Here is a 25,954-nt window from a genome sequence, read left to right as displayed (position 1 = left end):
AATATTTACATAACAGTTTCAAAGATGAGCTTTTGCATATGATGTTACACCCATTTTACAAAGGCTCAGGAGAAAAGGTGAAGGAAACTCATGATCTCAGTGCTTATGATGCAGATGGATTCAGTTCATGGCCAGAACCAGATCCATGGGTTTTACGTCCAGTCCTGTGGTCCGATCACTAGACTGGATATTCATCTCTCTCTCTCTCTTTCTCTCACTGTAAAATATTTTTGTGGCCCTGGCCTTTGAAACAAATTGGGAAAGCAGATCTGGGTTTGGTGGAAAGCAGAGATAAATTTTTTAAGTCTAGTATAGCATTTTGAGACATTTCAAGTAAGCTAGGTTGATGCAAAAGCTATCTGTAATCAGATAAATGGGAAAACTGGTTGACAGAGAAAGACCCTCTTGTCTATAGTCCAGTAATGTGTCTGACTATTAATTTTATGCTGTTTGTCCTGCATGTACTTCGTATGAACATCCACTACAGTTTGGGGAATTGAAATATTATTGATGTGTTTAACTGCGAAAGGAAAAAAACCAAGAATTCAACAAGTTATGAAAGAAACAGGAAACAATAACCAGGTGTATGTGATACTGTTTAGTGTGAAAAACTGTGGTATTAATTCTCTTTCTTTTTTTCCATAGGAGATCATTAGAAGGTTTTATAGACTTTCCACATCAGTACAAAAGACATTCTGTAGCTTGATATATCTTTATACATTTGCAAGATATGTATTCCAAAGGGGATACTGCTGTTTATTTTACCTCATCAATGTTTCTCTTCATTTATTCCTGTGGAATACCTTTACTGTTTCCTATAGCTGGAATTGCCTGGAGTGATAAATTTAATCTTGAATCTTTGCACCTGACACCATGTGAGGCTATAAATTAGTTATGAGTTAGAAAGATGGAATCCTAAAGGTTTCTATTTCTCATAGAGCAGCTGACCCTAGGGATCACTACGCAGAATGAAAAACATCTTGACTCATTAACAAGAAAACACCTAATTATTTACAGGTGAATATTTTGACAGTAACATCTTTCAAATTAGAAGGATTTGTTTTATTACATTTATTTTTGCCCTCAAGGCTGTACTGTTGTTAAAAGTTGGATTCAGTGTGGCATATTTAAAACCAGAGAATACATGCAAAAAAGCTATAGGATGAAAGTAGGACCACATCTATTAGGATGTTTTGTTTAAATTTAAATTATTCAAAGGGGGCGCATCTACACATTTAATTAATTTGCAGGAATAAAGTCCAGCGCAGTTTGTGCTGGAGTCAGCTGCTCCTTGGTGTAGTGTCTTCACATACTCCTGGGACTGCAGTAGTTAGAGCCAGGGTGGAGCAGCCCCAGCTGGCAGAGGGCACAGGGGGTCAGCCCTGGGCTCTGTGTGCTGGTCTCAGGTGGTATTGGGGCTGGCTGGGTCATGAGGGTGCTAAAGTGCAGGGTTGGGTGGCAGGCAGTCCCTGTATTTTTTCACCCTCATGCCCCAGCCAGCCCCAATCACTGTCTACATGTGCATTTCGGCAGAATGAATTACTCCACCATAAGATAGTACTGCCCCTGACAGTACTATCTTATGACGGAGTTAAATAATCTATTGTGCCCTAATGCTAGTGCTTGTTTAGGCAGCGATGGTTTACTGCAGAGCTAATTAGTCAGCTCCACAGTAAAGCACACCCAGGATCTAGGAGTAAATTGTCTTATGTCAAGGCTCTAATATTGTCGGGTGGCCTGTAGTTGTTTTACTATTGCAGTTTTCCTTCACTTTATGTGGGTTCTGTATGTGCAAATTTACTCTTATGCGATAGCCCTTTTTATACCAAAAATTTGCTATATGCAAGGTAAATTCACTCTTATGCGATCTGCGAGCTTCCACCACACTGTCAGCTGCTTTGTGCAGTGCCTTGTGGATGTGACACACACCAAAATATAATCTCCTGTGTGGACCTGTGCTGCTCGCTCATTGTCTGCGATACGTGTTTCTGTAGTTGCCATCCCCATTATGACAGTGCCCTGTGCTTGTGTGTACTGTCTGATGTTGGTGAGTATCAAAATTGCCTTGTAAAAGTGGTAGAAATGGGTCTAGGGTACGGTTAAGGTCTTGGAACGTATCCCTATTTGTTACATTGTAAAATGGGTTCCCTTTAGGCAATTCAAATTATCCACCGTTTTCCAGGAATGCATGTACAGCATAAAACAAGGGAAACTTGTACTTATACTTGTGTACTAAAAACTAGTGTGAAATAAATAAATGTAAGGAATGCTGTTTTTTTAAGTAACGAATAAGAGGGGAAAAGCCCACATCCAGCTACGATTCCCACTGGGAAATCTTCAGTGAAGCTCAGTCAGGTTGGGCTTCCACATTTTTTTTTCTCATTTACAATGCATACCGTATCTGTCACAGTATCCCAGTCACTTTTCATCTATGAAAACTCATTGCTGAAGTCATATATAAGAGTTTTATAAGTAAAGCCTTGCACCTCTTAGGAAAAAATATAGAAACCGCTAGATATCCTCATATATTTAACCTCTTTCAAAGTCTGAAAAGTTTATACCTTTAATAGAACATTTTAAAGCATCCTTGCTGTGGAAAACAGCAATGACATGTAACCTGCATAGCTATAGAATTGCTGTTTTGAATATTAGAGGGTTTAGAACTGCTTCAGTGTGGTACAGGAATTTTAGTAGGATAGCTTTAAGGCTAATGCATTTTTTCTTCTAATATTTGACCAACATTAGACCTAAACTTTAAGGCCCACATTTTATCCTCAGCTACGGGCACAAAACTCCCAGTGGCTTCAGTGAGAACTGCATGTGCATATCGGACAGCAGTATTTGGCTCTGAATGTTAACTAAGATAGGATAGAATAGAATTTGGTTTTGTATAGCTCTTTTCATACTTGGTACAGCTCAAAGCTCTTCACAAAGAAATAAATGAGATACTGGTTGTGTGATGATAGCATAGGCAATTGGGACAGCCATTAGGTGCCCAGCAGTACCTCACATGCTGTCTGGGAAAGCAGAGACTGGGTCATTGAGAGAGACAATATTGGCTAGAAACACTGGAGTTATCCTCACTGACCCCATCCCTAAAAGTGCCATTGGATCTCTGGTTGTCTCCAGAACAGCCACCAACATCTTTCAGAAGTGATCTGAGTTTACCAAAACCATGGCCTTTTTTTTCCTCTTTCTTCTTTATTATTTTCTTCTTCATACGATTTGCTGTATCAGATGTGAAATGCAAAAAGCTTTCTCCTGCTCACTATTACAATATCAAATATACTAGTCTAGACAGGATACGTGTTTACTTTACAGGCATGTTCTATATAGCAGGCTCTATAAAGTCATTCTGATGAAATGCCTACCAGTCTCTAAATTAAAGAGGGTTTTCTGCAGGCTAATATAGGCCTCAATCCTGCAAAAGGCTCTCTACAAGTAGGCATGGGATTCATTTTGGGATCAGTGTCTTGTCTTTGGTGTGACTTTTCCAATATTGGTATGTTATTCAAATACAATATTCTGCTTCAAAGAAAAAGGCATTGGATTCATAGGAAATGCCTTAATACAGTCTGCCTAGATTGATGTTCCTGCCATTACTAATTTATAGTTTTAAAAGCTGCTGTCTTTTCAGTTGCTGTTTGTGCTGCCAAAGATGAAAGTTACATATGTCTATGATTTCCCCTCAAAAATACTTCTGTGCATAAGCATTATTGGGGAAACTGAATTGTTTTTTATCATTTGGAACATTTTGAATTTGTAACACTGGCATTAGGGTGTTCCTGAGAGTACTTCTAAAAGGATGTATTCCATATTTCCAGCATGTAGAGGAGGAATACCATCTGGGTCTACTAAATGTTACTGGTCAACAAGGCCAGGTACAGACATTACCCTTTTGTTGGTATAAGCGATTAGAAACCAGAACAGAAGTTTGGCACAGATAGACTGGTTTAACAATGGTGAAACCCATTCTAAGATTGTTCCTGCCCCCTTCCCTGCTAAAGGGTGAATGTGTGTTCTGTTCACTACCAATCTAAACTACGCTGCTTACAGAAAACCACGTAACTTAGTTTGATTCAGCCTTGCACTTTTTAAATGTCTGTACTTAGCCCAAAAGAGGGCATGAAACTGATTTATGTGTACTGAACCTATGTTCTCTTCCAGGTTTAAACCAGTTTCTGATCACTTAAACTGGTTTGTATAATGTCTATCCATAGCTATAGTCTTTCTAATCTGGCATGCCTTCAATACTTACTTAGCTATGCTATCCTCCCTTCTTTCTATAAATAAGTTCGTAAAAAGACACAGTAAAATTGGGAAAGCCTTCTCTAACATTTTCCTCCTAATGTTTTTTTTTTTAATTTCATTGTAAATTGTGATAAACAGTGCCAATTTGTGGAACCCTGGAGGTCCTAGAACTGTTTAATATCTTGCCAGAAGAATGGGTTTTGTTGACCTCAACTCTATAGTCTATGGGACAGATCCTGCCGGCTGAATTCATGTAAGCAGACCTATTAACCTGTGGCCCTGGGCTTTTGACATTGCAAAGGTATTTTTAGAAAAGATTGTATCTAAGCTCTGCATTTAAAAGACTTCATTTCTTAGCTGTACTTAGAGAAACATCTGGTTTCCTTTCTGAATCATTCTAGGTTTTTTTCCTCTAAGAATCACAGTACAAGATGCTGCAGTGGGATGAAATCAGCCACAAAGATTTAGGAGCCTATTTGATCCCAAATCTTCTCCTATTACTCTTCTGAGGCAGAGCCTTGTAAAGCAGAGACAGATTCTGTATTTATTAATGTAGTGATTAGTGCAGTGGTGCTGAGTCTCCAACCTGAAGGGCCATGCCAGTTGCAGCAATTAACATTGCCCTCATGCCCCAAGGTTCTCCATTCGCAATGGATTTAAAATATTATTCATAAATACTACTGTTTTAATGTCTGTAAAAAAAAAAAAAAAAAAAAAAAATTATTAAGGATATGGAAAAAGATAAAGTCACATTTATTTTAAGGTATTTTTAAATAAATATATGCTGAAAACTGACTGTACCATTAATTAGGAAAAGTTAAATGTAAATGGACATTTCAGCAATGGCCATTGTGCAAGAACATATTCTATGGTGAGTGATCATAAAAGCATACATACTTCTAAATTGCAACAAAGTACTTGTTGTAATATACAGCCTCAGGGTTGATATCTTTCTGTGCAAGTTCCTGTTCTCATGAAAAGTGTGGCAAACTTACTGGGCTGAAACTTTATAAAAGCTGTGTACCTAATAGTAGGCCTTTGCAACCACAGTTAGAATGCCACTCCGTGACATTCTTGAGGCATTGCCCCAAAAAGCTGCTAAACACCCGTATGTCCCACTGAAGTCAATGAGAGAACCATGTTCTCAGCACCTTGTAGAAGCAAGTCCCAAATGAAATTCAGTCCTCAGAGGTTCATTTGTCTCTCCGATAGTTAACTTCACTGAGACTTGCAAGGAGTCCAAAAGCTTCCTTGGGATCTCCAAAATAGTCTGACATTTACCCAAACATGACTGAAGGAAAATCACAGTGATTAGTTCCAAGCTGCTAAATAAGAATTTAATAAATTTCAGTTTTCCCCTCTAAAATTAGAACATCATTGTTGACTCCCTATTGATAGCTACTTCCCTTCAGGAATTCAACTGTCTGATTTGAATCCTTATTTGTATAGTAATACCCTGTAGGAGGCTTCTTCTCCATTGTACCGAGCACTCTTTAAAGAGGCTATAAAAAGATTGTTCTTGCCTCAAAGAATTGACAATCAGGAGAAAAAATAAAGTTACCCGTTATCTAAAAAGGTGTGTCCCATGAAGATTACCTAATGTCTCTATGGTTCAAAAAGGGTTTCAATAGGTTCTGTGCCCTAAGAGAAACTGGAAGCTGCAGTAGGAATACTCAACATATAATGAAAGGTCTTTTTTCTTGTATCATGAGCAGGGCTTTGTTTTTTTTGTGTTTTTTTTTTTGTTAAAAAATCCAGAATTCTCTGATTTAAAAAGTCAAAATCCACATTTTTCTGTAATTAAAATGAAACAACACTAATATATATATAGGGAGAGAGGGGGGTGGGGAGAGAGAGAGAGATCTGTAGAATTCAATGTTTTATTGATATATTTACAACTATAAGGCAATTTGGAAGCCTACCAGTGCCTCAATTATTATAATAGAATAAACTCTAGATACCTGTGTATTTTGGCTTTTGATTTTGGTTTTTATATCATAGTAAATCAGAGCTCCCCCTGCCCCCTTCACTCACCAGGACACAAATCCAGCAATGGATGTCCCCCCTGCTGCTTTGTGGTGCTGAGTAGCTCTGATATGCCAGTACCCCTCACTCCCAAGCCACAGCACCCCTGCCCTGTCCTGCCTCTAGGGCTGGGTCAGAGATTGGGAGCTCACCAGGGTGAGGAAATGGGGCACTAGTGACTGTTGATGGGGCAGGGGGGGCACAGTTTAAAGAACCTGGTGGTATGTAGTGGGGGGGAAGGGTCAGGGGAGGTACTCAAAAGACAGAGGATATTTTTTTTTTATTCTAGAGCTATTTTTAATGTTATATTTTGATTCTGTGTAATAGCAGATGAAGTCTGTACTAAAAGAGAGCTATACAGGAAGAGAACTGTGGTAGGGGGTATGTGGGGCAGAGTATGTGTGTGTGTGGGGCAGGGGGTGCACAGGGAAGGGGCTGGTTGTGTGGAGAAGAGTTGGCTGGGGCAGGAGGGTATTTGGGACTTCCCAAAGCTTGACCCCTGTCTCAATGGCACAGGACTGGTTCAGACACACCAGAGCTTGGCTCTGATGACCTAGACCAGCCCCATGCATCAGGGCTGTGCACCAAGCTTTGGCATGCCCAAACCACTCCTGTACCATTGGGGAACACCCGCCCCGCCCAATGGTGTAGCACCACTTTAGGCTCGTGAGAACTTGGCACCTAGCCTTGATGGTACAGGGACAGTCCCCAAGACCTGGCCCCCCAGCCCCTCCCCATGGACTTACCTGCATACAGCTGGTAGGGGGTGGGGGTATCCTTACCTGTCTTCTGGCTGGAAATTCCGGCCATGGTTGGCTGTGACTGCTGGGCCACGGTTGTGGTAAATAATTTTGGGGTATAGCTAGTAATGATGTGCAGAAACCAGACCTGGTCTGTAGCTGCTCATATGGATGGGTTGAAAAAAGAAGTGCGTTTCCTTCTTCTGTTGCTAGGATAACTTCAAATCAAAGTTTTCAGTAAGTCTCAGTTTGCAGCTGAGCATATATAATTCTCTCTTCTCCCACTAGGGATTTGGCAGCCACAGCAACACTGTACTTGCTATGGAGCTGCAAAATCCAATTTTTTAATGTTTGTCTCTTACCCAAGCACTAATTCCAAAATCATAATAAAAATGGTGGTTTATTTTCAGCATTGCACAAAAGACATCTATTCTTCAACCTTGTCCAATTCCTTTTCTATTACGGAGGTATTTCAATCTGCTTTTACAATTTAATCTAACTGCATTTTCTTCCATTGTATGACATTTTTCTCTAACATGTAGTCTTCTGTTTCTGATGGAAAAACCAACCTCTTGACTTTCTAGAGCTGAAGAATTGTTTTTTGACCTCTTACTTTAAGCTTGTGCAGAGCAAAATAGTAACAGAATTCATGTAGCAACTAGACATTATAAAATATTTTTGGAAGAGTCATAAACAAGAATATGCCTCCTTCTGTGAAATGTACTTCATTTAGTTTCTACCTGGAAAAGCTGTTCTTGATTGATATTGTTGTTTCACATGGCAATTCCAATATCCCTTTTGGCACATTGTTGCAGTGATGCGGGGATCCCTGTGTTAGATCTGTGTGCTGCCAAGACTAGATATTCAAGAATATAACTCAGACTTTTTATCAGATACATTTAACATCTGGTAAATAAATCAGCATTATTTAGCAGAAAATGAAGATGTGTAACACTATTATTTATCATGTGTTAACAAAGCAGAAGGAATGAGGGATATTTTAATCGAACAATTACCTTACCTGTTATGTTCCCCCAGGAAATAACAAGTTTCGGCTTGATTCTTGAATTCTAGCTGCAGTGTCAAGCATCTGTCACTAGTATACTTTATTAATGGTTCTAATGACATGGATAAAGTAACAGATTTTCACCTGATAAACTTACTGGCTGTCTTGCTGAATGTTGACTGCTTCCCCTAGTCTGCTTGGCTCCCTTAACAGTATTAAAGGAGCATGTAAGCAGTGAGGAGGAGCAGTGGAAAGTGAACCCAAAAGCTTGTGCAGGAGCACAGAACTGGCAAGGACCCAACGACAGGACCGATGGTATGTCTCTTAAATAAGTGCTTTTTATATTATGGGCCTGAGGCAAATACCATTGAAATGAGCAGCGAAGCTTCCCAGTCTGGGTTCTTTAACAGCAACTGAAATATGGCCAGGTGTGCACTTATGACTGTGGGTATATATGTGTGTGGGATTGAGAAGGCATTCTGGAAATTCAGAATATACTTGATTCTCAAACATTCCTACAAAGCATTTGGCCTTTGACATCCTTGACACAAAATGTTAATAATACCACGCATAACTTTTGCAAGAAAAACAAGTATGTCGCTCAGTACCTACCATACGCCAAGGTTAAATTTTCCCTCTGTGCTGTTAATGCCAGATAAAAATGTAGAGATAAAACCTTAGAGCATATGTACTTACTTGTTGGATCTAATATATAATCATATAGCTTACTTTATGCTGCACAATCATAGATCAGGTTCCTGTGTGTACATATGTTCACCATTGCCAGGAGTGTGCTGGGAATGCAATCTAAGTAAGGTGTGGGGGGGGAGCAGCTAGTGGGTTCATGTAGGGGTTTTGTTGGGATTGGGAGGGTCTGGCAGGTCCATGGGTCGGGGGTTGTGCATGGAAGAGGGAAGCGGGGAGGGCTAAAAATAGCTTGGTCAGGGTGGGGGCTGTGTACCATGTTTGGTTAGATCAGGTATGGGTTATCCTGATCTACATAGTGCACCCTCTTGGGTGAACTGAATTAGATAGGACTAGACATTTTTTGCCTAATTTAACCTCCCCAAATGTATGTACAGGTCAATCAAAGTGTAATATCTTAAGTGAATAGCATGTGTTTTCCTGTCTTAGTTCTTTCAAGGCTTCAAAGAAGTAACAGAACACAAAGTGTCAACTCATTATTTCTCAGTAGTCCTTCACAGGTACATTTTGCCAGGAGGATAGGGCACTTCTGGTATCCTATACTATCACAAGTGTTAGAAGGGTGTGTAAAACTGCTGAAGTTCTGGCAAATTATTATTGTATCTCTGGTCTCATTAACTCCACCCTAAAAATACAGGAGGTGTGACTTGCTCCCTAAAAGAAGAAACTAGTGAGTTAAGGTCAGGGAAGTCCTAGAAGGAAATACTGTGAATAGCTGAGCTCAGAGACGAAGCTTAGCCTGAAGTTTATGATATACTGTTGTTTTTGAGTTACTGATAAAAGTCAAACTACAAGAAGGAGAATGAACTCAAGATCTTCATGCTTTGTGAGGACAAGGATAAGGATTCAGTCTGTTCATGCACATGAGTAACATGAAACTGATTATTCATAGAGGAATAAGAGTGGGATTTCTGGCAGTAGTCCCTTTTCGTCAGTAGTGATTATTTATGCATTTAGAGAGAAATGAGCAATAGAATAGTGAATTTAATCAGACTGGGATTGCGGTCCATTTTGCCATTTTTTAAGAGTCTTGGGGTGCATAGTGATTATGATAATTACCCTGTCTTCGTGAAATGGCTTTTCAGGGTAACTGCCAAGACACTGAGATGTGAACTCTTCTAACTCCTCTCTCGTGCTCGGACATGCTGACACGTATCTTAGTTTTACTCTGACTTGAAAGTTCTGTGGTTGTGATTGCCACAAAAAGCTAGATGTTCAGTAATAAAAGGGAGAAAAAAGCTGAAATGTGCAAGATGGATGGATATCTGTGTGCTTAAAATGGGGGGTTTTAAGTTATCTGAGGTTGATTTGATTTGGTGTTTTTATCCCCTTTCTGCTGACTACCAGGATATTCTGTTGCTATAGGCTAATGTGGAATGCACTAGTACTTTAATGGTCAGAGTTCAATGGTTTCATCATATTTTAGCAGGCAGGAAAGCTGGTCCCTAGCAAAATTCCTTTATCCCAAGGGGCTAGTCTTATGCTGGGAAAAAACTTACCACAGATTCGAAGCATGCAAAATCCTGAAGGCTCTTAAGCTTGTAACTACAAAGAAAAATTAGAGAAACTACAGAGAAAAATTACGTCTAGAGATGTAAGAGTAATAGTAGGATGTAGGATATGCAATACATCATATTCCAGGTACACAGCAGTTGGATACTCAGTTAATAATGCCAAAATATATAACTTCAGCTGAAACTCATTTTCTTTGAATTATTTTGTCTAAAATGACAGGTTTATAAAAACTGAGAATCTAATTGATCTTTCAGTAAAACATCTATTTGTAATAGATGAGTAATAGATAGGATTATTTCCAAGTATTTATAGACTTGTTTTATTTGTTCCTTTTAAAAGAAAAAATGCTTAACGATTTTAAAGAAGCTCTTTATTTTCTTCTGACTAATTAAAGTATCACTAGGCTATCTGCATATTCATGAGACTGACATCAAACCAAATTGAAAGGAATCCTATATCATTTCCCATTTGTTCCTTTAAAAAGAAAAAACTTTAAATTTGTTTTAGATTTTTTTCACATATTTGTATGTCACTTGCTAAGGGAGATGGGGTGGATAAAAGGTTCCTGGGATTCTTGTGATATTTATTATTGGCCACCAGAGGCTGCTCAGAGTACATCAAATACGTTTGATAGAGGATTCTAGTCCTAGTAGTAAAAATAAAAAAAAGTCCTGTTCTGCCATACATTTGAATTGTTTCTCTTATAAAACCCTAATAAGCTCCTTGGTGATCTGTTTTTTATAGCAATTACTTACTTGCCTCAAGAAAGAACCACAGAAGGACAATTCCAGGCTAACTTCTGACAGTCCCATCCTTTTGTCATTTATCTTCTCTCTAGCTTTTTCCTTAGCTCTGTCTCTCTCATATATAAATATAAATAATGTGCTGATAAGTATCTCCAATAACAATAACTTTAAACAAACCTGTATGCATATAATTGTGTTTATAAGCATACAGATTCTTGTTATTGTTTTTTCATATTTCCTTCTTTTCCCTTATTCATTCTCCCACTATTCTATTTTGTTCATAGCGAACCCCATTTTTCTGTTTCCTCCTAGAAATTTAATTTTCCTGCTATTTATTAAAAAAAAATAAAGAAATGACAGTATGTAGCTGAAACCAAGAAATTGGTAACGTGATTAGGGACATGCTACACAAATGTGTCACCTGCAGATGGATATTCTGTTGTAGGTTTAGGAGTGCATTCCTCATCCTGTGCCTCTGTCACTTGGCACTGCTGTTACACGTTGTAAGTCAAGGAAATAAGCTAGTGTGGGTGGTGGAACAATATTCCTACACTCCAGAAATGAGGAAAAGAAAGAAAGACAGCTTATTTTGTGGATAAAGAGAAAATTGGTAATTGAAGGCCAAACAGCCAGTTTTACCACCGCTTACTATATCACAAAAATGCTTCTGTCTGAATGCTTATTATTGTCTTTGCAGATCTCTTTCATATTGATGTATGTGCATACCACATGTGCTTGCTGATGCTGAACAGAGATTTCAAGCTTTTATGAAGTGATAAGCTATATATTAATAGTTTTAACAGAAGACGTGCTAGCTGTTAACATGGTAACACCATGCCGGAACAGTATTTTATGTCCATTTCTGATGCAAGATACATGTTGAATTCTGGGCTTTAAAATATATAATGTGACTGCATATTTAATACTCATATCTGTTTGCTATATTATCTTCGGTAGTGCTTTGAGCTATTGCCCAGCAGTGTTATGAAATGTGCTGCCTCAGACTGTAAACTATTAATCCATTCTTCATTTATTTCATTCAGCACAATATGCAAATGTAGATTTTGCATTGCAAGTGCATTAACTTCTGCCTAACTTTACTTTGCTTTTTACTTGAAGGTATAAAATTATAACTAGATTATAGGTGAAATTTTAGTCATATTCAAATTAGTGGGAGTTTTTCCGTTGACTTCAGTTGAAGTAATGTCACATTTTGAAAGGAAGTTTCTGATTGTCCCTAAACATAAACTAAGTCAAAATCTTGTTATCTCCTTCCATCACTGATCAAGTGAATGAGTGGAAGATAATCTGATCCTCTATGCTTAAAGCTTTCCAAAAATAGCATTAGTTCTAAAGCAACAGTGTCTTATTTGGATCACAAAAATGGAGTAGATTCATATATTTTCACCTTTCAGATATTTTAATTAACTAGATAAAATGCAAAGTGACCATGAAATCAGCATTTTAAAACTTTCCTCGAGTAGAATTGTTAAGGAGATTGACAAGGATAAAATTGCCAAATATCTTGTCTTTATGGTTACTCCTTTAAACTTGCCCTTCTCAGAGGGAGTGCATAAAAGCATTTACCCATAAATAATATGTTATTAAACTGTCATGATTTAATGTGACACATTTTTCTCCCAATTTGCATGCCTGACAGTAGGCTTCCTAAATATCACCTTCAGGCCGATTGGCAAAAAAGTAAACCAACTGAAATAAATGTTGGATCAGCAACCTGGGACAACCACAATGCTCTATCTGAATGCAAGACAAAGGGCTGAAGCTATTAAAAACTATATGGTCCATTGCCATGCTAATGTTGAGTTCTTTCTGTGGAATGGGTTTGTATCTTTGTAAACACATTTCCCCGATTCATTAAATTCTCTGAACAACTGCCACCCTCCCCACAACAATTTCAGTACAGTGGGAGCAGTCATTTTTAGACGTAATTATAAACAGATAATGAGGTAGCTAACTTTCTCACTTTTTCTGAAAGACCTGAGTAGTTAGAGACTTTTCCTTTGCTGAAATCTATCAATAGCACAAAGCTCCACAATTTAGGAAATCAAGAAATGAACAAAACAAACAAATAAAAAATGACTTTGAAAATTAAAAATAATGTTTCCAAAGATACTAATATTTCTTATATCAAGTTGCACGGGTTTTGCCTACCTACTTAGTATTCAGTTTAATATTATATAGTAACCATAGTAACCTCCCAATCAAGAGATATGCAGCTGCTTCACACACTGAAATATTTCCTTAATGTAATATACAGTAAATATCTTGCTAATATTTAAAATAATGGTGTTGTTATCTGTTGGAGAATGCTACATAGGAAGAAAAAGAAATACATATATAAATATTCAGGATTTGGAAATCCCTAGCAAAATATTTGCCATTTAAATTAAACATTTGTTTTTTTCTTGCTCTTTTACGTTTTATACATATATATTTGTGTGCAATGTATGTATATTTTAAGACCAAAACATTGATGGACATTAGATTATGTTGTGGGGGTCTGTATTATTATGAATAGTTCTCAGTTCTTTACATATCAACCATAAAGCACCTATAAGAAAGCCCATAGCAGAAATTTTAAGAATGGTCTAATGAGTTGGGATGGCCAAACTGTAACATTATTAAGGGCCTGAGCTGCCATCCTCTGTAAATCAGTGTTTTCTAGGGTGTCTTGCATTAGGAACCCAAGTAAATAATTAGACCTATCTTAAAGTGTAGATGCACTGTGTAAGATGCAGATACCCATCTCTACAAATCGTGCCACAGTTTATCTTTTATTGCAAACTACTACATAAAAATATATCCTGTATGTGTCCGTCTGTCTGTCTATCTGTAACACATAAAAGTACAACAATGGCTCTTTTCCGACTATCTTCAGGCTCCTTAGTTGCTCTGCCCATTTCCCTTTCCATTGATGTCAGCATATACTCTAGTATTTCTACTACAAAAAGAAATTCATGGGAGAGTGTGTTCGGTTTGTCTCATGCTACTGACTTTAGAAGAGCAACAAGAAGCAGAGAGAGGGATACAATTTGCAAATTAGGACAGCATAGACAGCAACAAAAACCAGACCAATCTGTCTTATCAGATCTCTATTTGGAGATAAGATGGGAAAAGAAGCTGAAGCATTGGGGCCAGGTACAGAGGTGTAGGTTGTAGCCGTGTTGGTCTAAGGACATAGGCAAACAAGGTTCTTTGGGTAAATTTGATATCTTTTATTAAACAAAATAAATAGTTGGAAAAATTTTTCTTAGCAAACTTTCCGGTTTAAAAATCCTTTGTCAGACTGAGGAAGCATCTGCAGTTGGTCTGTGCTCTTTCTGGATGGGATGAATAGTAAAGAAGCCAGAGGCCAGGTACAGACATTACATTTTTACCAGTATAAGTGATCAGAAACTGGTCTATACACTTAGCAGTAGGGAAATTTGGCATACACCGAGTGGTTGAAAAATGGAGGAACCCAATCTAAGATTTTCCCCTTCCACCAAAGGTGAACATGTGTTCTGTTTGCTGCCAAACTAAACTACGCTGCTTAGAGAAAATGATATAATATAGATCAATTCTGACTCAGGCTTTTTGAATGCCTGTACCCTAACTTAGGTGGGGATGGAAAAGGTTTACAGTTCACAGAGGGGGTTTCTGCCACTTTGGACAGAGGGCCAGTCTATGCTACTAATTTACTGTGCTAGGTAGTGCAGTGCTGCCCCATACATGTTTTATGTAACCAGGCATCTGGAACAATGATCCTTAACCTGGGTGCCATGAGATCCTTTTAAGGGTTCTGTGGAGTGCTTTACAATATTGGCACTTTTGGGTGTGCAAATACTTACACGCTATTAACAAAATAAATCCAGAGATTTCAACTAGGAATTGATAGTGTCACATTCTGACCTGGTGTGGTATTTCTGAGCTCTTTGCAGCAGAAGAATTGCTCTATTATTTTTCCATAGTTGAAGAATGGATGCAAGCTAAGAATTGGCATTTTCCATGGGGAATCTAAAGAGGGGTGTCTTGAATCTAAAAAGGTTGAGAACCACTAACTTGGGGTAATTAGGTTGTCAGGTAGCATGCCTTGAGCAGCACAGTATCAGGTAGTGAAATAGCCACACCTTGAACATCACATACTTTCTCTGCAGATTCAAAGCTGGAATAGGGCTCTATTATTTTGGGGGTTAGAAAACAGGCTCAGAAACTGCATTTCCCTGCTGTGTCATTCCTTAATACCAGAGACTAAGGTCTAATGTATCGGACAGAAGAGGCTGCAAATAGCAGATGCCTTTTTCCACAGGCGCCTCTCTCTCTTTTCCACAAGTGAGTCCATTTCACTGTAGCCTTCCTCCGTTGAACCAGCCTAGGAATTGCACAGGAAGGATAGGTGGCTGTCAATCACCTGTAGCTCTCAATCTCCACTCTGTTTAGCTCTTGATGTGTAGCTAAGCAACTGGTGACAGTAACTTTTGTAAAAGCCATTTTTTCTTAGTTCTTCATTTGATTTTACTTCCATTTTCAATTGGATATGAATACCACTAGTTATACACTTCTCTCTCAGCTTTATGCTTAGAACTAGTCAGTAAAATGGCATTACAATCAGTTAATATGGCTACACAATTCTATCCAATACTCCTGTATGGATCAAGGGCTGTTAGGGCATAACTTACCTCTATTATGTCATAAATCACAAAGCTCATGAGGCTGGTGTGTCACTGTCCACTGGGATTAGGGAGCTGCATACAATGCAGAATCAGGACCAATGGGATTGTCCCATTGGGTCTCATTGGCATGTACATAAATGCTGCTTTATGCTGCCCGAGAAGTGTGGAAGGAGCCTTTGTCTAAGTGCAAATCGGGTATATCAAATTTAGTTGTGGTGATGTGGAGATATAGCATTTTATTAATAGAACACAACCTTTGAAGAACACATGAAACAAGAGTGTGGGAGTAGGAGACAAAGTATAGTCCTGGGAGTTTAAAACTCTATGCAGTTGTCCTGACATGCTCCTGAGCAGTCTCTGCATGATGTAAGGTATGAGGTATTTCTGTGCTTTTCTTTACTGGTGAAGAGCAGCTGTATCTGGGGATAGTGGAGAGAGGGGGTTGCATGCCTAGTTCTTCCAATAAAGCAAACACAAGCAATTATGAACAGTATACATGGCACATGCACCTGCCAGTTTCTGTGACTTGAGATGCTGAGATGTCAGAAGCAAATTAAATAAAATGGGAAAGAAAGAGAAGCATAAGTGAAAACATGCTGGTTTATATTTTATTTCTGTGCTTGCTTTCATACTATGCAATCATTACCAGCTTCAGCTCTCACAATTTTAACTTACTGGAGCTCCCTGAAAATAATGCACCTCACATAAAAACATTATAGTTTCACAAACCAATAGTTCACATCTTTTTTATATGAGCACAGTGTATAAAATAACAATCAAAGGACTGGAGCATAAAACAGTTTTGCCAGGAACCTGTGGAAATGTGTTATCTTTGTAGTCATTATCTTTAATAACCAGCACCAGTTAACCAAAAAAAAAGGGGGGGGGGGGGAGGGGGGGGAGAGGTTTAAAGAGGAAATGCATCTGGAAATGTGATCTAAATAAAGTAAAAAAAAAACGGAAACTAATAAGCCTGAACTGTATGCTGGTATTTAAAAGAAAGCGGGGGTGGGGGGATAGTAGCTCATAAAGTACCATCGGAAAACAGTTTAAAAGTTAAGAAGAGGTCTCTCTCTTTGGCACAGATATAAGGGTGAGAGATGACCAGACCAAGTCGATCCTCTGGGGACACTACTAACAGTGAGGCTGCTTTAAAGGGTAACATTTCAACTCCTTTTCCAGGAAGCAAATACATAAATAAGTTTGAATATTAAACAATGCTACTAGTGGGAAGAAAAAGAAAAAGATGCCAAACAGTCACACGATAGGGAATGCTCTGTGACATTGTTTCTCATTTGCTTATAATAATACTGAATGACTAATACTTTGTGGTCTCTCTCCGCATCCTCATGGGTTACTTTGGTAAAGTTTCCCTTCTAAAAGAAAAAGGCCCTTCTGATTTTTCTTCTGAATTCTTTGTTTTTCCTCTTCTAAAATCCAAGAACACAAATACTTTGGGTTGCACTTCCCTTATAAACAAACCAGATAATCAGTACTTAGAGTCTGGATAGCAGTACCTAGAGAGAAATAAAGAAAATTAGTAGCCCTGTAACCAATTAGGACTGGATTTTGAAGGGAGTCTGAGGTCCTGACAGATTATATCAGAATCTTATAGATTCAAATCCTGAAGTGTTTATTCAGCCGAACTCTCAGTAATATTGAGAGGAGTTTTCCTATGCCAGGTCTAAGGACCTAAGGACCTGTGTTTCTACACAGACCTGATCACACTAATGTGGCATATAACAATGATATCAGTAGGTACCCTATTTAGAGAAACATTAATTTTAAACCAACTGTAAGAATTAAAAAGTCCAAACCAAAAAAAAAAAAATTTATAATTGAAGAACCACTGATTTATCACCCCTGATTTCCCAGAAATGGATTTATCACCCCTGATTTCCCAGAAATGGATCTAGCAGTAGATCTACCTGCTTGTTGAATTATCTCGGATTAATACTTTTCTTCCAACATATCCATTTTCAATCGGGGGACTGAGAGCCCCTTCAGCAGGAGCTGCTTTTGCCTCTTCTTTCCCACATAAATAAACCTTCCTTCCCCACCCCTGCTTTTCTTTGTCTAGGGGCATACATAGCTTTGGTTACCATAATGCCTAGAGCCCTTTTAGGCATTAACACATTTATCCTCACAATAGTCTTAGGGAAAGGGGAAAATATCCTCATTTCATAAATAAGAAATTGAAGGAAAGAGAAAGTAAAGAACTTGTCTAAGAACACATAAAAGGCTTGTACTAGACAACCTAGAACCACTTTACTGCTCCAAAACTCAGTCTTGTGCCTGTACCCCTTGGAAAGGAAGTTTTTTACCTTGTTGGACAATCTTTGCATTTAAAATGGTTTCAAATTTAGCTGTACCGGATGGACATAGAAGGCACAACTAAACGTTCATTAATGCTATTTTGGTACTGTGCATAAAGTTAAGTACATACCTCTAATAAGAGGTAATTCATAAAGGTAAATTATGTTGCTCTAGTGCACAGTAGAAAAAGCAAATGACTTTTTAGTGATGCTTAATGTGCAGTAGACTAATTCTACCATGCATTAGCATATTAGCACTGTTTTTGATGTGATGTTTTAATGTGCAGTAGAGTAGACTACTGTGCATTAAAGTGCACATGTACATGTGCCCAGTGACATACAAATTGCAGTGGGCTGTAGAGCAGGTTGTAATTTACATCAGTTTGACCACTGAATAAAACCATGGGTCTATCCTACAGGTTTTATTTAATGCTGTTAACCAGGTGCTTGTGCGTGAATATTTGTGTGTGTACATTGCGGGGCAGCCAAGAAGCATTTCATAAAGCATGCTTCCTATAAATTGTAGCTTAGGGAGTGATCATGTAAGTTATGCAACACACAATCTAAGGTCTGTGTGTGATTCTGTAATTGCTTAGCATCACCTTTCATTATTAGAAGTAACACATTCCTACGGAATAAGGTATTTTTCAATTTAATGAGATTGATAGAAATTTAAATATTCTCTTTCCCTTGACTTGTTTGTCACTCCTTGTGGAGGTTTTCTAAAACTGGAAATTTAAAAGAGAATAGTAAGGTATGTTCCTAATATTTTTTTTCTGTATTTAGTAGTAGTCATGCATGAATTACTTTAAAAAATGAACAAATAAGATACAAAAGCCATCAAAAATTAATGGTGATTTACATGAAATTCTGCAGGACTCTAGATCTTTGTTTGTGTTAGAGATCAGACTTCATTTAAACTATTAGCCGTTATAGTCTGCTTTTTTATTAGTCTGTTTTACTTTACTATGTTTCAGTACAATTTGGAAATGTAATATCAGAGTCTTCCTGTAGATAATTTAATGCACATGATTTGTACCCAAACTGTGCAGTCTAGTGGATCAAATATCTACCTTGTAGCACAGCAGTCATGTAAGAAAATCCTGCAAAGATTTTTTTTTTAAGTATTTTTAATCAGCACATCTAGCTGTCATTATAAAAAGTACAGCCTAATCAATCTTTTACCTCTTTCTTTAAAAATATGAAACCCAAAGAAAAAAACATGAATGAAAATATTTTGTTCCAGATCCTCAGGTTTTTTCTGAACTGCAGTTGGTGCAGGATCCAGTTGGTGCTGGGCTGGGGGAAGAAGTTGATTCAGAGTCATTCCTCCTTCCTCCCAACTCAGTTTCTGACTCAGTCCCTGAGTCAGTCCAGGTATAGTTAGAGCAGCCTGCTAGATGTTTTAAATTCCAGTGGTAGTAATGGTCCTCAGTGAGTCAGTCTACCAAGTGATGGCTAAAATGTCCTTATTCTGTGGTTACAGTTATTCTCACCTGGACACTATCAACTTTCTAATACCCTCTCACCAATTCTTGCCCTCTGACAAATTCTTGCCAAAGGAGGGGCTTGTCCCTTCATAGCCCAGAAATCTTCAGAGAGAAAATTCCAAAGATATTTGGTAACTTCTGCTACATCTGAAGGGCAGGTGGTAATGACTAGACACTAAGCTTTCTGGTGTGCTAAGATTTTGGAATAAGTTCTTGATTACTTTAAAGCAGTGGTGTCAGACTTACAGCTTGTGGGCCAGAGCCAGCCTGCAGAGCCCCTTGGCTGATAGAGGGGCTGGGAATCCAGGGGCAGGGCTTGCTGGCTAAATACCCATGCCCCATTGGGCACATATGCTAGTGCCAGGTGGCAAGCAATGGCTATGTAAACCCCCTGCATTGATTATCCCACCGCTGCTCACCTTACTGCTGCATCTGGATGCAGTGGCTGCTGGCAGACATGGAAAATAAATGGCACTTTAGTTTAAACATGGCATGCTCCCACGTCGGGATCAGCGCATGCTTGGAAGTGGCAGCATGTTAGTTGCACATGGCTTTCCCAACATCTGTATAGATTGGACACTTTAGTGTGGCTTTTTTGGTGCTTTTATCTAATGGCTGATTGAATCAGCTTTAAAGTGTCTAAAAGGCCCACGGAAGTGCCCAGTCTATACAGGAATCTGCAGAGCCAAGCCAGACTAAGGTGCTGCTGCTTCTGGAAAAGTGTGGGTTTTGGGGTTTTTGGTTTTTTTCATGTCTGTCAGCACCCCAAGGAGTCCTGCAATCCAGATCTGGCCTTGGGGTGGGATGAGTTTGACTCTTTGCTTTAAAGAAATTATTTCCTTTCTGTCACAAATTTGGCTCTTCTCAAACGGGCCCATCTCAAAAGGCCCTCTTCAAACTAAGAAATATCCTCTTCAACAAGTAAATTGGTTTGAACTTTAGGAACAAGGCAATGTGCTGAGGAAAAGTGCTGACAGTGTGGGCTCACTCACAAGAATGCAATGCTGTCGGAACAAGGCAAGAAAACTACTGTCTGGGACTAAAATAGTTAAATGGTTGAGTAGTCATGTTTGTAGGGTGATGAGTTTCCCAAAGATATCCTATGAGAATTTCTTTGTTCATTGTTACTTTTAACATAATTTGAAAACTTACATTTCGTGGACTTTTTTTAACATTCTCATATTTCAGAAAAATATTTAAATATATGTATGGGCCTCAGCTTCACCCAGCATAAAATAACATAGTTTTACTCATTTCAATAGATCTAGGGTGATAAAAACAGTTTAATATGTGCCTCTATTTGTTAATGGGTGTGGGAAATTTTAGTGAAAAATGAGAAAGCTATTTTGCAATTTTTTGTGAACTTTCTGCATCTATATAGAAACAGAAATATTTATATTTTTTAAAAGTTTTGTGCACTTTTCTTTCTAACAAATACCATCTATTTAGAATATTTTCACCTTCAAGTTTAAATATTTTTGATTATTCTTTTGGAGGTTATATTTATCTATTCTGTTTCTGTTGTTGCCTCATGAGTTATTAAAATTTTTGGTGTACATTGTATATCTTAGTCTTCCTGCAGGTGCAAGTTTCATTAGTACTCAGGAAAGGAATATACAGGCTGTTTGTAAGGAATTCCCTACAGTGTGGCAGTGGGTGGGAGAGTGAATTTTCTCATCCTGAAATGTAACAGATTGAAGTGATAACTTATTTGTTAAAAGAAAAAAAAAGATCTATCCTTATTCCTATGAATTAGCTAGCTAGAAAATCAAAAGCAATCTCTTTGTGGCCATGGACAGGTGTTAATTTCTACCAGTAGGACTTCTCTGTGACTTACAACTAGAAGCATGGGGATGGGGACAGCTTCCTGGACTCCCGGGGCTTGGGATCTGCCAGCTTCCCCTTGCTGCCCACTCTACCCAGCTGGGCAGTGGGGTGGTGATTTCAAAGCCAGGAAGTTTCCCTGGAATCAGGCTTGGACACAGCCCTAGTGGACCAGGAGGCAGCAAGCAGCAGCCACTCCCTTTGCCTCCCTAGACTGGGATACTGGCGTCAGCAAGCAGACAGACTCCTGACATCAAGCAGCAGGGAAAGAAAACAGGCATTCTTTCCTGCAGGAAAAACTCTCCTGCTGGAGAGATCTTCCTTACTGAAAGAAGATTTTTCTTCTGCAAGAGTCATATTTCTTGAACTTTTACAAGCTCCTGTACATTTGTGGCTTCTATTGGAAGAGCGACAATTCTCCCAGCAGAAACTAATGCCTGTATGTGACCTGTGACAAACTTCACATCTTGAGATGGCTTAACTTAACTTTTTCAAGCTTGGTCTGTTATCTTTTTAAGCCATGTGCTGGGCCAGATTCATCCCTGTTGTCAGCAGGTGCGGCTCTGATGCTCCCTTCTGACATGGGACTGAAACCTTGAGTCTGGCCTGTCTATCACAACTCAGTAGAGAGACAGTCCTCCCTTTATCATGTGTCTGTCCAAGCTGATTTAATATATGTCTACTTCTCTTGGCTCTAAGTAGTATTATGGCAGGTGGATATCAGGTACAGGTGTAATGAGGCTCTGGCCTTTTTCCTATTTCCCAGGCTAAACCTTCTCTACCAATAAGTCTTCATCTCTTGAAAATTCTTCTATGCAAGAGGCAATCTCTGGTGGTTGGGTGAAGGAGCTTTAGAATAGCTTTGTATCTGGTTCACCCATTCATATCTCATTGGCATACTGGAAAATCAGTTTTATGTTTTGATCGGGAAATATAAGCTTTTATCCATCAGACATTTTTCTTATGTGAAATACTAGGCATGTCCCACAACAAAATTAAAAATACGATTGATTGTATACAAACAGTTGCCTGAACTTTATCTGAATCTTTCTCCACCCTACCCCCCGCACCCACAAATGGTGAACAAAAAGGTTAGATTATATAAGATAACAGTATACACCATTGCTTGCAAAGTATGTAACATTTTCCTTGTCAACATAAAAATAGTCTCTGCCACAGCACAATAGTCAGGGTTGCCTAGCATCACATAACATTAATTTCTTCAGCAAGCTGCTCCTGCTGATGTACAGTGACTCTTAACTTGTCTAAGTCTGAAGCTGAGACCTTAGCATATCCATTGTGCACCTAAAACAATTAAAACAAAATAGTACTGAAAATAGTACCGACAAACTGAAAAGATATGAGATTAATTTATAGAGCATGGATAACTTAGTTTCAAGACTCAATGCAACCAGTGTCGATAATTATGGATTTGTTGGAGTCACTCCATCTGTGAGACAGTCTTCCATGAAAAGTACATGCAATTTTTCAATCATGAAATCTCTGCCTGGCTGAGATTTTTGTTTTTGGAATATTTGAATCTAAACAGGATAGGATAAATTAACTAATTAATCTTGTTGCAGTCTTCTCCTTTGCAACAATATTGGCTTTTCCCTTTATATAAATAGTTTTTTTAAAGCTACTTTCTCCAGTCCCATTCCTGCAGATTTTCCTGATGAGTAAAACCAACCATATGGAAACCCAATAGCCTATTTAGCTGATGCAGGGTACACAAGTCCAAAACTCTCCTGAGAACATATATCTTTAGAGCGCCCCCCACCCACTTCTAGCCTGAGCCACTGCAGGCATGTGGATTCAGGCATTTTGATTTAGAAAATGCACTGCATTTTCTGAATCAAAAATGAATGTCTGTTCACTTGCTTGTCTGTTTAATCTCTGCATCTTAGAGTAACCTGCAGAGACTGAATCCATTCAGCCTTGGGCTTTTTGACTGTCTGTATTTAGCCCTAAGGGCATGAAAGACTGGTGCCTCCTGAGGCTGGGGCCAGGGGAGGGCACACTTCGTGGGTGGCAGTGTTGGTGGTGTCAATGGCAGGGTGGCAAGCGGTCACCACCCACAGAAGCTGCCAGCGGCATTGGCGGGGTAGGGGTGGCAAGTGGTGACCGCCCGCAGAAACCAGTGTCCCCCCCCATGCCTTCCCTACAAGTTGCCTATGCCTAAGGGTATGTGTACTCTGACAACAGAAGTTAGATATACCTGAGCTAGCTTGATAGCAGGAAGCCAGCACAAGTTTCAGTGGCAGCTAGTGCCCAAGTAAATATAGAGGGCTTTAGGCAGCCCATGCTGAAACTCAGGCCACTGTAGAGGCACTAGTATTGATACTCTGACTAGGTAATTTAAAGTTAGTTCATTTATATCTACAGTAGCTTCTCTTTATGGGCAACACAGAGTAGATTCAAAACAGTTTTTATCACAGTGGAATCTTTTTTCTTTCTACACCCTTATAGATCATGCAATTCGTACCTACCTCTGTATCACACAGAAGTGAAATATTCATGCAAGAGAAAGGCAATGACATCTACATTTCTAACCCACATGGCAATATCAGTACCTCAAATCCAGTCCTATTGCTTTAGCCTTTGAAACACAACCTCACTACAAAGTTCAAAACCTTCCTTCAGTCTTTTTCAGTGTCTGGCAGTGCTCAAAGGCAGGATCTTGTGACATCTCCATTTATCTTCTGCCTTTCAGAAGACTTTGAAGAACTCTGTGCCAGTACAAAACATTAGAGAAGCCCAATTTTCTAAATCTGTCCTGCACTTGAGTATACCAAGTGTAAACATTAGCTTAGTATTGCCAATTACAGAAGGATCAGAAACTATTCTCCTTGAATGTGGAAATTTAACTGAACAGAGGATAAAAGGCAACCATATAGAACATTCAGCTTGTTAGCAGAAACACTTTCCACAACATGCTGTGGCAAACATCATTTGGTTGGGAATGATTCTTCATTGCTTACAACAAGCATGGGTTTTCAGAAAATTGGACAATATTTTTATGCTAAATTTTGCTTAATGGTCGTGAAAACTGAACCCCTGTCTTCTGATAAAATATGTATACAGCTCAGTGCTAGGAGTGGCATTTTAAAAGACTTGTCTTTCTTGAAGTGTTCTTATCATTTCTTCATCTTCCTTTATATGACTTACATAACTAAAGATGAATAAAAAGATTCCCAGGGAAATGCTGGAGGTAGTGTGCTGGAGGTTCCTTGAATTAAAGTGCTGAGACCAAATTGCAGGAAATGTGTAATAATTCTCCAGTTTTGGTAAATTTTGTCCTGTCTCTGGATACTGCTAAATCACTCTTGGCAGACATTACTTTTCCCTGGGGTTCAGATTATTATACAGTAGCATTATTCTTTTTACCTTTTGGTTCACCAGTTTAAGTGATCAGAAACTGGTTTAAACCTGTAACAGAACAGAAGATCAGTGCACATAAACCAGTCTCAAAATGGCTGAAATTGGTTTGAAATAAACCTGGTTGAATGCAGTATCAGACTTAACTGACTGAGCTCAAACTGGTTTATGAAACTTCTGTCCCAGACTCCTTCCTGGTTCAAGTTAAATCGCAGACCCCAGCATTTTGCAGCCCTGCGGTCTGCTCCAGAGAGCAGGGCTGGCCCTGCCCCTCTGCTCTCTAGCCAGAGCAGGGGTAGAGGCATGGACAGACACTGGCCCCCTAAGTTGAAGGGGGCAGGGAAGAGGTTTATTCCCCCCTCCCTCCCCTGTCCCATCAGCACAAACCCCATCAGGGTCTGCCAGGCAGGGGCGCAGCAGCTGTTGCCAGGCATTTCTCTACTTGGTGCTCCAGTGGCAGGGATGTGGCCAGCCCTGGCAGTAGCCTCAAGGGAACTAGCCAAGGAGGTGGTTTAATTCCAGGCTGGGTCTGCCTGGCATTCCCACTTCATTGCTGCAGGGGCAAGGGCCTGGCCAGGCACTGGCCAGCATGGCCCTCTGAGGCAGAGGGGGCAGGAAGAGGGTTTATTTTCCTCTCCACCCTCTCTGCCCCTGAGGGACTGCAGCCAGGGTCTGACAGCCATGACACCTAAGGGGCCCATGCTGGCCAGCCTCTGGATGTGCCTCTGCCCCTGCTGCTGGAGTAACAAGTGGGCAGGGGCCATGATGGGGGCAGCAGCCCCTCTCAAGGTTTCCCGGGGAGTGAAAGCCTCTTCCCAGTGGGGGCGGGGGAACTGCACTGCGGGCAGTCGCGGGGCAGTTAGAACTGCTGCAGACTGTGTGGGGTGAGGAGCAGTGGTGCTAGGAGGGTGCTTTGGTGGGGGGCTATGGCCACCCCTCCAAGCACTGATACTGCTGCTTGCCCCATGCAGTATGCAGCAGCTCTGCCTGCCCCACTCCCAGCCGCAGTGCAACCCCTCACTGGGAAGAGGCTTGAGCTCCCAGGAAACCATGTGAGGGGTTGCTACAGTGCCAGAGCTGCTCCCCCATCACTGCTTCAGCAGCAGGGGCTGGGGTATGGCCAGAAGCTGGCTGGCATGGCCCCCTTAGGTGAGGGGACAGGGAGAGTTATTTCCCCCCTCCTTTTGGCATCTATCAGAGGAGACAGGGAAGGAGCTTATCCCACTGCTCACCCTGCACAGGCAGCAATCAGCAGAGGCAGCGGATGGGGCTGGCAGACCCCAGCT

At 39.7% G+C, this 25,954-nt stretch overlaps 1 long non-coding RNA gene across 1 annotated transcript; it reads right to left on the bottom strand.

The window, feature by feature from the left end:
• Positions 1-7,356: 7,356 nt before the first annotated feature.
• Positions 7,357-8,378, bottom strand: LOC109302741. Its single transcript, XR_002098916.1, has 2 exons — positions 8,038-8,378; positions 7,357-7,863 (listed from the first exon to the last, which is right to left on the bottom strand). It is a non-coding gene; the product is annotated as an uncharacterized LOC109302741 (long non-coding RNA).
• Between the last annotated feature and the right edge of the window lie 17,576 nt (positions 8,379-25,954).

This window comes from Gavialis gangeticus, unplaced genomic scaffold (genome assembly GCF_001723915.1).
Source record: "Gavialis gangeticus isolate Ggan-Ray unplaced genomic scaffold, GavGan_comp1, whole genome shotgun sequence".
NCBI lineage: Eukaryota > Metazoa > Chordata > Crocodylia > Gavialidae > Gavialis > Gavialis gangeticus.
This window is presented reverse-complemented; position numbering and strand designations above follow the sequence as displayed.